The sequence below is a fragment of the Pristiophorus japonicus genome, chromosome 9 (genome assembly GCF_044704955.1).
Source record: "Pristiophorus japonicus isolate sPriJap1 chromosome 9, sPriJap1.hap1, whole genome shotgun sequence".
NCBI classification, from domain to species: Eukaryota; Metazoa; Chordata; class Chondrichthyes; family Pristiophoridae; genus Pristiophorus; species Pristiophorus japonicus.
The window spans coordinates 126305450-126316322 of NC_091985.1; positions in this window are offsets into that span (position 1 = coordinate 126305450).

The following is a 10873-nucleotide window of genomic DNA, read 5'->3' on the forward strand; positions in this document are numbered from 1 at the left end:
GAGGTCGGGCGATGGCGAGGGGTGGTGTGGTGAGGCCCAAGGTCGGGCGATGGCGAGGGGTGGTGTGGCGAGGCCCAAGGTCGGGCGATGGCGTGGTGTGGCGAGGTCCAAGGTCGGGCGATGGCGAGGGGTGGTGTGGCGAGGCCCGAGGTCGGGCGATGGCGAGGGGTGGTGTGGCGAGGCCCAAGGTCGGTCGATGGCGTGGTGTGGCGAGGCCCGAGGTCGAGCGGCAGCGAGAGGTGGTGTGGCGAGGCCCGAGGTCGGGCGATGGCGAGGGGTGGTGTGGCGAGGCCCAAGGTCGGGTGATGGCGAGGGGTGGTGTGGCGAGGCCCGAGGTCGAGCGGCAGCGAGGGGTGGTGTGGCGAGGCCCGAGGTCGGGCGATGGCGAGGGGTGGTGTGGCGAGGCCCAAGGTCGGGCGGCAGCGAGGGGTGGTGCGGCGAGGCCCGAGGTCGGGCGATGGCGAGGGATGGTGTGGCGAGGCCCGAGGTCGGGCGATGGCGAGGGGTGGTGTGGCAAGGCCCAAGGTCGGGTGATGGCGAGGGGTGGTGTGGCGAGGCCCAAGGTCGGGTGATGGCGAGAGGTGGTGTGGCGAGGCCCAAGGTCGGGTGATGGCGAGGGGTGGTGCGGCGAGGCCCGAGGTCGGGCGATGGCGAGGGGTGGTGTGGCGAGGCCCGAGGTCGGGCGGCAGCGAGGGGTGGTGCGGCGAGGCCCAAGGTCGGGCGAAGGCGAGGGGTGGTGTGGCGAGGCCCAAGGTCGGGCGATGGCGAGGGGTGGTGTGGCGAGGCCCAAGGTCGGGCGATGGCGAGGGGTGGTGTGGCGAGGCCCAAGGTCGGGTGATGGCGAGGGGTGGTGTGGCGAGGCCCAAGGTCGGGCGATGGCGAGGGGTGGTGTGGCGAGGCCCAAGGTCGGGCGATGGCGAGGGGTGGTGTGGCGAGGCCCAAGGTCGGGTGATGGCGAGGGGTGGTGTGGCGAGGCCCAAGGTCGTGTGATGGCGAGGGGTGGTGTGGCGAGGCCCAAGGTCGGGCGATGGCGAGGGGTGGTGTGGCGAGGCCCAAGGTCGGGCGATGGCGAGGGGTGGTGTGGCGAGGCCCGAGGTCGGGCGATGGCGAGGGGTGGTGTGGCGAGGCCCAAGGTCGGGCGATGGCGAGGGGTGGTGCGGCGAGGCCCAAGGTCGGGCGATGGCGAGGGGTGGTGTGGCGAGGCCCAAGGTCGGGCGGCAGCGAGGGGTGGTGTGGCGAGGCCCAAGGTCGGGCGATGGCGAGGGATGGTGTGGCGAGGCCCAAGGTCGGGCGATGGCGTGGTGTGGCGAGGCCCGAGGTCGAGCGGCGGCGAGGGGTGGTGTGGCGAGGCCCGAGGTCGGGCGATGGCGAGGGGTGGTGTGGCGAGGCCCAAGGTCGGGCGATGGCGAGGGGTGGTGTGGCGAGGCCCAAGGTCGGGCGATGGCGAGGGGTGGTGTGGCGAGGCCCGAGGTCGGGCGATGGCGAGGGGTGGTGTGGCGAGGCCCAAGGTCGGTCGATGGCGTGGTGTGGCGAGGCCCGAGGTCGAGCGGCAGCGAGGGGTGGTGTGGCGAGGCCCGAGGTCGGGCGATGGCGAGGGGTGGTGTGGCGAGGCCCAAGGTCGGGCGGCAGCGAAGGGTGGTGCGGCGAGGCCCGAGGTCGGGCGATGGCGAGGGATGGTGTGGCGAGGCCCGAGGTCGGGCGATGGCGAGGGGTGGTGTGGCGAGGCCCAAGGTCGGGCGATGGCGAGGGGTGGTGCGGCGAGGCCCAAGGTCGGGCGATGGCGAGGGGTGGTGTGGCGAGGCCCGAGGTCGGGCGATGGCGAGGGGTGGTGCGGCGAGGTCCGAGGTCGGGCGGCAGCGGTGAGGCCCAAGGTCGGGCGATGGCGAGGGGTGGTGTGGCGAGGCCCGAGGTCGGGCGATGGCGAGGGGTGGTGTGGCGAGGCCCGAGGTCGGGCGATGGCGAGGGGTGGTGTGGCGAGGTTAGGCGATGGCGAGGGGTGGTGCGGCGAGGCCCGAGGTCGGGCGATGGCGAGGGGTGGTGCGGCGAGGTCCGAGGTCGGGCGGCAGCGGTGAGGCCCAAGGTCGGGCAGTGGCGGCACCTCAAGGTCAGCATATTCCGGATTCCGGAACATTTTACGGTTTCCGAACAACCTTGTCACCAATCGGCTCGGATTCCGGAACATTCTGGATTCCGGAACTCCGGATTTTGGACGCTGCACCTGTACTGATTTTTTTAATGTGGGAATCTCTTGTGCGGAGCTATAAACTCACATAATTTAAAATAACCAGAATTCCACTGTGGTCACAATGTAAGTTGGGTTTTTACAATTTAATAAACATCATACATTCTACACAAAAGGAAAAAGAAGATGGAGCTTCCTTCAGCTTATATTCAAACAGGCTTTGAAAAAAAAAAGGACACTAAAGAAGACTGTGCTTTTTAAACGTTCGAATTGATTTAAAAAAAGACAACACATTTTTAATTTAAACTATATAAGACAATAGCAATTTTGTTTACTATAATCCAATTTAAAACAAAATACTGGCCACTGTTACTTCAAGGCCAAAGCTTATCATTTTTCCATAGCTCCGTAAATCATAGTCAAAACAATCAGGGAAGCTGCCACATTTTAACACATTTTTACACAAACTACATACATTCCACTCAGCAAATCTTGTGTTTTATTTCTCTCAGCACAAAAGCTAAAACTTCCGTGCTGGTTCTATTTTCTTTTTTTTTAAATTGTTGTCTCAGCAACTTATTTCTAATTCCCAGTTTTTTTTTCCTTCCTTTGCTGTGTTCTCAGATGGCCTAACATGCAATTTCGTTCTATTCGCTCATTATTTCCACCTCTTCTCTCCTGCTCGTTTAGACTGCTCGCAGCTTTTTCTCAATATTAAGCACCATCCAGTTTGTGTTAGGCTTCACCTACTTGACACGCTCCCCCCTCCCCCCCCCCCCCACCCACCCGTATTCTTTCAGAGAGTAAGCTACCTCAGTCTAAGCGACGAAGTGTCCACCACTAACCGGAACCTTACAACCCCTAACTCTGTGAATTCCACTTCTGTCACCACTGTAAGATTTAGATCACACACAGATACCCAAAGGGTCTTAGGAATTCTAAGGCATTTTATTAAGGGAGCGATAGTTCAAATATAGTCAAACGCAACACACAATCAGGACAGACATAGTCGTCATCATCATAGGCAGTCCCTCAGAATCGAGGAAGACTTGCTTCCACTCTAAAAATGAGTCCTTAGGTGGCTGAACAGTCTAATACAAGAACCATAGTCCCGGTCACAGGTGGGGCAGATAGTCATTGAGGGAAAGGGTAGGTGGGACTGGTTTGCCGCACTCTCTTTCCGCTGGCTGCGCTTGATTTCTGCATGCGATGAGACTAGAGGTGCTTAACGCCCTCCCGGATGCACTTCCTCCACTTAGGGCGGTCTTTGGCCAGAGACTCCCAGGTGTAGGTGGAGATGTAGCACTTTATCAAGGAGGCTTTGAGGGTGTCCTTGTAACATTTCCTCTGCCCACCTTTGGCTCACTTCCCGTGAAGGAGTTCCGAGTAGAGCGCTTGCTTTGGGAGCCTCGTGTCTGGCGTGTGAACGATGCGGTCTGCCCAGCGGAGCTGATCGAGTGTGGTCAGTGCTTCAATGCTGGGGATGTTGGCCTGGAAGAGGACATAATGTTGGTGCGTCTGTCGTTCCAAGGGATTTGTAGGATCTTGCGGAGACATCGTTGGTGGTATTTCTCCAGCGACTTGAGGTGTCTACTGTACATGGTCCATGTCTCTAAGCCATACAGGAGGGCGGGTATTACTATGGCCCTGCAGACCATGAGCTTGGTGGCAGATTTGAGGGCCTGGTCTTCGAACACTCTTTTCCTCAGGCGGCCGAAGGCTGCACTGGAGGCGGTGTTGAATCTTATCATCAATGTCTGCTCTTGTTGATAAGAGGCTTCTGAGGCTGTGGCTCAGTTGGTAACATTCTCACCTCTAAATCAGAAGGTTGTGAGTTCAAGTCCCACTCCAGAGACTTGAGCACAAAAATCTAGCCTGAAACTCCAGTGCAGTGTTGAGGGAGTGCTGCACTGTTGGAGTTTCTGTCTTTTGGATAAGATAAGAGGCTCCCAAGGTATGGGAACTCCAAGTCATAGTCAACATATTTACTGAGGCGTACGAAAGCATGGGCCTTATGCTAAACATCCATGAGACAAAGGTCCTCCACTAGCCTGTCCTCACCGCACAGCACTCCCCCCCGCCCCCCCCCCCCCCCCCATCAGTCATCAAGATCCATGGCGCGGCCCTGGACAACGTGGATCATTTCCCATGTTATATATGTAAACTTGTACATACCTTGTACAGCCACCAGAGGGCTCATCCCCTGGAGTCCCAAGGGATCCCACAATCCCTTTGGAGCACAGGTACTTACGGAGGCCTCACAGGCTGGAGAGGCACTCTGGAGACCTGTAATAAAAAACTAAGGTTACATTTTACTTTGAGCTCACAGTATCCAGTCAGACTCTTTATTCATATACAACAATTTGCGACGAGATACAGATGATGAACCCAATGATGCAGAGAACAGTGGGCACTCTGGAGAAATTTTTGGAGGAAAATGATTGGGAAACCTTCATGAAGCGACTCGACCAATACTTCGTGGCCAATGAGCTGGAAGGTGAAGCGAACGCTGCCAAACGAAGGTCGATTCTCCTCACCGTCTGCAGGGCACCAACGTATGGCCTCATGAAAAATCTGCTTGCTCCAGCGAAACCCACAGAGAAATCATATGATGATTTGTGCACACTAGTCCGGGAGCATCTGAACCCGAAGGAAAGCATTCTGATGGCGAGGTACCGGTTTTATACCTACTGAAGGCCAGGAAGTGGCGAGTTATGTCGCCGAGCTAAGACGCCTGGCAGGACATTGCGAATTTGAAGGACATTTGGAGCACGTGCTCAGAGTCTTTTTCATACTTAGCATTGGCCATGAAGTGATACTTCGCAAAATTTTGACTGTAGAGACCAACCTTGAGTAAGGCCATAGCAATAGCCCAGGTTTTCATTGCCTCCAGTGACAATACTAAGCAAATCCCTCAGCACACAAGTGCTGTTACAAGTACTGTGAACAAAGTGATGTTATATTCAAATCGCAACATACAGGGCAGATCACACATGCCTGCAGCTGCACGTCCACAGATGTCTGAGTCCACCATCAAGGGTGATGAATGCAAGGCCATTAACACCTTGTTGGCGCTGCGGGGGTGATCATCGTTTCTATTCATGCTGCTTCAAAGGGTACGTTTGCAAGGGCTGTGCAACAATGGGACACCTCCAACATATGTGCAGGCGAGCTGCAAACCCTTCTAATCCTACAACCCACCATGTTGCAGAGGAGGACAGATCCACGGTGGATCACGGCGAACCAGAGCCTCAGACCAAGGAGGCACAGGTATATGGGGTGCAAACATTTACCACAAAGTGCCCCTGATAATGCTGAAGGTTGAATTAAATGGACTCCTGGTGTCAATGGAGCTGGACATGGATGCGAGCCAGTCCATTATGAGCAAAAAGACTTTCGATAAATTGTGGTGCAGCAAGGCCTCAACGCCAGTCTTGACTCCCATTCACACGAAACTGAGAACTTACACAAAGGAACTGATTCCCATAATCGGCAGTGCTACTGTAAAGGTCTCCTAGTATGGAACGGTGCACAAGCTACCACTCTGGGTGGTACCGGGTGATGGTCCCACACTGCTCGGCAGGAACTTGCTGGGAAAGATACGCTGGAACTGGGACGGCGTCCAAGCGCTCTCGTCTGCTTTCGCTTGCACAGGTCTTAAACAAGTTCCCTTAACTGTTCGAACCAGGCATTGGGAAGTTCCAAGGAGCAAAAGTGCAGATCCACCTGATTTCGGGGGCCGACCCATCCATCACAAGGCGAGAGCGGTACTGTACATGATGAGAGAAAGAGTAGAGATCGAGCTGGATCGGCTGCAACGAGAGGGCATCATTTCGCCGATCGAATTCAACGAGTGGGCCAGTCCGATTGTTCCAGTTCTTAAGGAAGACGGCACCGTCAGAATCTGTGGTGATTACAAAGTAACTATCAATCGTTTCTCCCTGCAGGATCAATACCGACTACCAAAGGCTGACTACCTTTTTGCTAAGCTGACTGGAGGAAAGACGTTCACGAAGCTGGACTTGACCTCGGCCTACATGACGCAGGAGCTGGCGGAATCATCGAAGGACCTCATCTGCATCAACACGCACAAAGGTCTCTTCTTTTATAACCGATGCCCATTTGGAATTCGATCAGCCGCGGCGATATTCCAGAGAAACATGGAAAACTTGCTGAAGTCGGTCCCGCGCACGGTGGTCTTCCAGGACAACATCTTGGTTACAGGTCGGGACACAGTCGAGCATCTGCAGAACCTGGAGGTGGTTCTTAGTTGATTCAACCGTGTGGAGCTTAGGTTGTAATGCTCGAAGTACCACTGGCACCTGAAGTGGAGCTCCTGGGGAGAAGAATCGCGGCGCATGGCATCAGGTCCACCGATTCGAAGACGGAGGCAATCGAGAACGCACAGAGGCCACAGAACGTGATGGAGTTGCGGTCGTTTCTAGGACTCCTGAACTACTTTGGTAACTTCTTACCGGGTCTCAGCACACTGTTAGAACCACTGCAGGCCTTACTGCGTAAAGGAGATGAATGGGTATGGGGCAAAAGCCAAGAAAATGCCTTTGTAAAAGGTAGAAAATTGTTATGCTCAAACAAATTGCTTGTGTTGTGATCCATGTAAGTATTTGGTACTAGCATGTGATGCGTCGTCGTATGGCGTTGGGTGTGTATTGCAACAAGCTACTGAACCTGGGAAATTACAACCGGTTGCTTATACATCCAGAAGTCTGTCTAAGGCTGAGAGAACCTACAGCATGATTGAAAAAAAAGCATTACCATGTGTCTATGGGGTAAAGAAAATGCATCAATATCTGTTTGGGCCAAAATTTGAATTGGAAACAGACCATAAGCCACTAATATCCCTGTTTTCCAAGAGTAAGGAGATAAATACAAATGCATCGGCCCGCATCCAGAGATGGACGCTCACGTTGTCCGCAAACAATTACGCCATCCGCCACAGGCCAGGCACAGAAAACTGTGCCGATGCTCTCAGTAGGCTGCCATTGCCCACCATGGGGGTGGAAATGGCGCAGCCCGCAGATTTAGTCATGGTTATGGAAGCATTCGAGAGTGAGCAATCACCCATCACAGCCTGACAGATTAGAACCTGGACGAGCCGACACCTTACTGTCCCTAATGAAAAATTGCGTGCTTCATGGGAGCTGGTCCAGTGTCCCAGTGGAAATGCAGGAAGAGATAAAGCCATACCAGCGATACAAAGATGAAATGTCTATACAGGCAGACTGCCTTCTGTGGAGTAATCGGGTAGTGGTCCCCAAGAAGGGCAGAGACACCTTCATCAGTGACCTCCACAGTACCCACCCAGGCATCGTAATGATAAAAGCGATAGCCAGATCCCACTTGTGGTGGCCCAGTATCGATGCAGACTTAGAGTCCTGCGTTCACAGATGTAACACATGCTCGCAGTTAAGCAATGTACCCAGGGAGGCGCTATTAAGTTTGTGGTCGTGGTCCTCAAAACCGTGGTCTAGGGTACACGTCGACTATGCAGACCTGTTTTTGGATAAAATGTTCCTTGTGGTTGTAGATGTGTACTCCAAATGGATCGAATGTGAGATAATGTCAGCAAGCACGTCTGCTGCCAGCACTGAAAGCCTGCAGGCCATGTTTGCCACGCACGGACTACCTGATGTCCTCGTGAGCGACAACGGGCCATGTTTTACCAGTGCTGAGTTCAAAGAATTCATGACCCGTAACGGGATCAAACATGTTACATCTGCCCCGTTTAAACCAGCATCCAATGTTCAGGCACAGAGAGCAGTGCAAACCATCAAGCAGGGCTTGAAGAGGGTAACTGAAGGCTCACTGCAGACTCGCCTATCCCGAGTCCTGCTTAGCCACCGCACGAGATCCCACTCGCTCACTGGGATCCCACCTGCTGAACTGCTCATGAAAAGGGCACTTAAGACAAGGCTCTCGTTAGTTCACCCTGATCTACATGAACAGGTAGAGAGCAGGCAGCTTCAACAAACTACATATCATGATCGCGCAAATGTGTCACGTGAAATTGAAATCCAGGATCCTGTATTTGTATTGAATTATGGACAAGGTCCCAAGTGGCTTCCCAGCACTATTGTGGCCAAAGAGGGGAGCAGGGTGTTTTGGGTCAAACGTTCAAATGGACTCATTTATCGGAAACACTTGGACCAAATCAAACTCAGATTCACGGACTATCCTGAGCAACCCACTTTGGACCCTACCTTCTTTGATCCCCCAACATACACACCAGTGGCAACCGGCACCGCAGTTGGCCACGAAACAGAACCCATCACCCACAGCAGCCCAGCAGGACTCACCACACCAGGCAGCCCAGCAAGGCCAGCTGCACAGCAGCCCAGTGAGGGCCCAACAAACAATTCACCAAAACCAAGATGATCAACCAGGAAAGAATGACCCCAGATCGATTCACCTTGTAAATAGTTACACTGTTGACTTTTGGGGGTGTGGTGGGGGGGGAGGGTGTGGGTGGGGGGTGGTGGTGTTATGTATGTAAACTTGTATATACCTTGTACAGCCACCAGAGGGCTCATCCCCTGGAATCCCAAGGGAGCACAGGTACTTAAAGAGGCCTCACAGGCTGGAGAGGCACTCTGGAGACCTGCACTAAAAGACTAGGTCACACTTTACTTTAAGCTCACAGTATCCAGTCAGACTCTTTATTCATATACAACATCATACAGACATAGTAAACATACGACCGTGACAAGCAAAGAAAGACTTGCATTTATATAGCGCCTTTCACGACCGCCAGACGTCCCAAAGCGCTTTACAGCCAATAAAGTACTTTTGGAGTGTAGTCACAGTTGTAATGTGGGAAACGCAGCAGCTAATTTGTGCACAACAAGCTCCCACAAACAGCAAAGTGGTAATGACTAAATAATGTTTTTTTTGTTATGTTGATTGAGGGATAAATATTGGCCAGTACACAAGGGATAACTCCCCTGCTCTTCTTCGAAATAGTGCCTGCCATGGGATCTTTTACATCCACCTGAAAGCAGACGGGGCCTCAGTTTAACGTCTCATCCGAAAGACAGCACCTCTGACAGTGCAACCCTCCCTCAGCACTGCTCAAGTCGCTGGAGTGAAACTTGAACCCACAACCTTCTGACTCACAGGCAAGTTATGTGCACAAGGTCACAGTTTACCTTCTTAATTTGTGTTACTCGAGAAACATCTTTCCATTTTACAGGGATCCTCAGCTTTCTGATTCATTGATCAACAATTAAAAATGAATGATCTCATCATTTAATAATTATGCTATTCCATTTACAATTTATTTTTAATAGATTTGTTCTGGTAATTTTTCATACTCATCCAAGCATTTCCCAGGATTCATTGCAAGTTTATGATAGGAACATTGGAGCAGCGGAACAGGAGAACATAGGACCAGGAGTAGATCATTCGGCCCCTCGAGCCTGTTCCACCATTCTGTGACCTAACTCCATATACCCGCCTTTGGCCCATATCCCTTAATACCTTGGTTCACAAAAATCTATTAATCGCCGCTTTAAAATTAACTGACATGGCATCAACTGTTTGCGGAAGAGAGTTCCAAACTTCCACCACCCTTTGTGGAGAGAGATGTTTCCTAACTTCACTCCTGAAAGACCTGGCTCTAATTTTTTGCCCCCTAGTCCTAGACTCCCCAACCAGCGTAAATAGTTCCTGCCTATCTACCCTATCAGTTCCCCTTAATATCTTGATAACTTCGATCAAATAATTTTCAAGTCTTTTCCGCCATTCATTATACCATGGCTGTATTTACCTTTGCTACCTTTAAATAAGAAGAATCTATTGATCTCAGCCATGAAACTATGAATTGACCCAGAATCCACAGTCTTTTGGGGGAAGAGTTCCAGATTTCCACTGCTCTTCACATGAAAAAGTACTTCCTGATTTCACTCCTAAATGGCCAAGCTCTAATTTTGAGATTATGCGCTCTTCTGGAATCCCCAGCAGATAAAATAGTTCTTCTGTATGTACCTTATTGAATCCCTTTATAATTTAAAGATCTCGATTAGATCACCCTTCAACCATATAAACTCAGAGGGACACAAGCCAAGCTTATGCAACCTGTCCTCATGGCCTACCCCCTCTAAGGCCAATACACCTTCCTGAGGTTTGGTTCCCAAAACTGAACCCAGTACACTAAATGAGACTTGGTCAAGGCTCTGTACAACTGAAGCATCACTTCCTCACTTTTGTATTCCAACTCTCCTTCAGATAAAGACCAACATTCCATTAGCTTTTTGTACCTGTGCACTAATTTTCAGTGATTTGTATACATGGACACCCAAATCTCTTGTATACACAGCTCCAAGTCTCTCAACATTCAGAAGATAGTCTGATTTGTCTTTCTGAGATCCAAAATGGATGACATATAAGATTATGAGGGGGCTTGACAAGGTGGATGCAGAGAGGATGTTTCCACTGATGGGGGAGACTAGAACTAGAGAGCATGATCTTAGAATAAGGGGCCTCCCATTTAAAACTGAAACGAGGAGTGTTGTAAATCTGTGAAATTCACTGCCTCAGAGAGCTGTGGAAGCTGGGACATTGAATAAATTTAAGACAGAAATAGACAGTTTCTTAAACGATAAAGGGATAAGAGGTTATGGGGAGCAGGCAGGGAGGTGGAGCTGAGTCCATGATCAGATCAGCCACGATCTT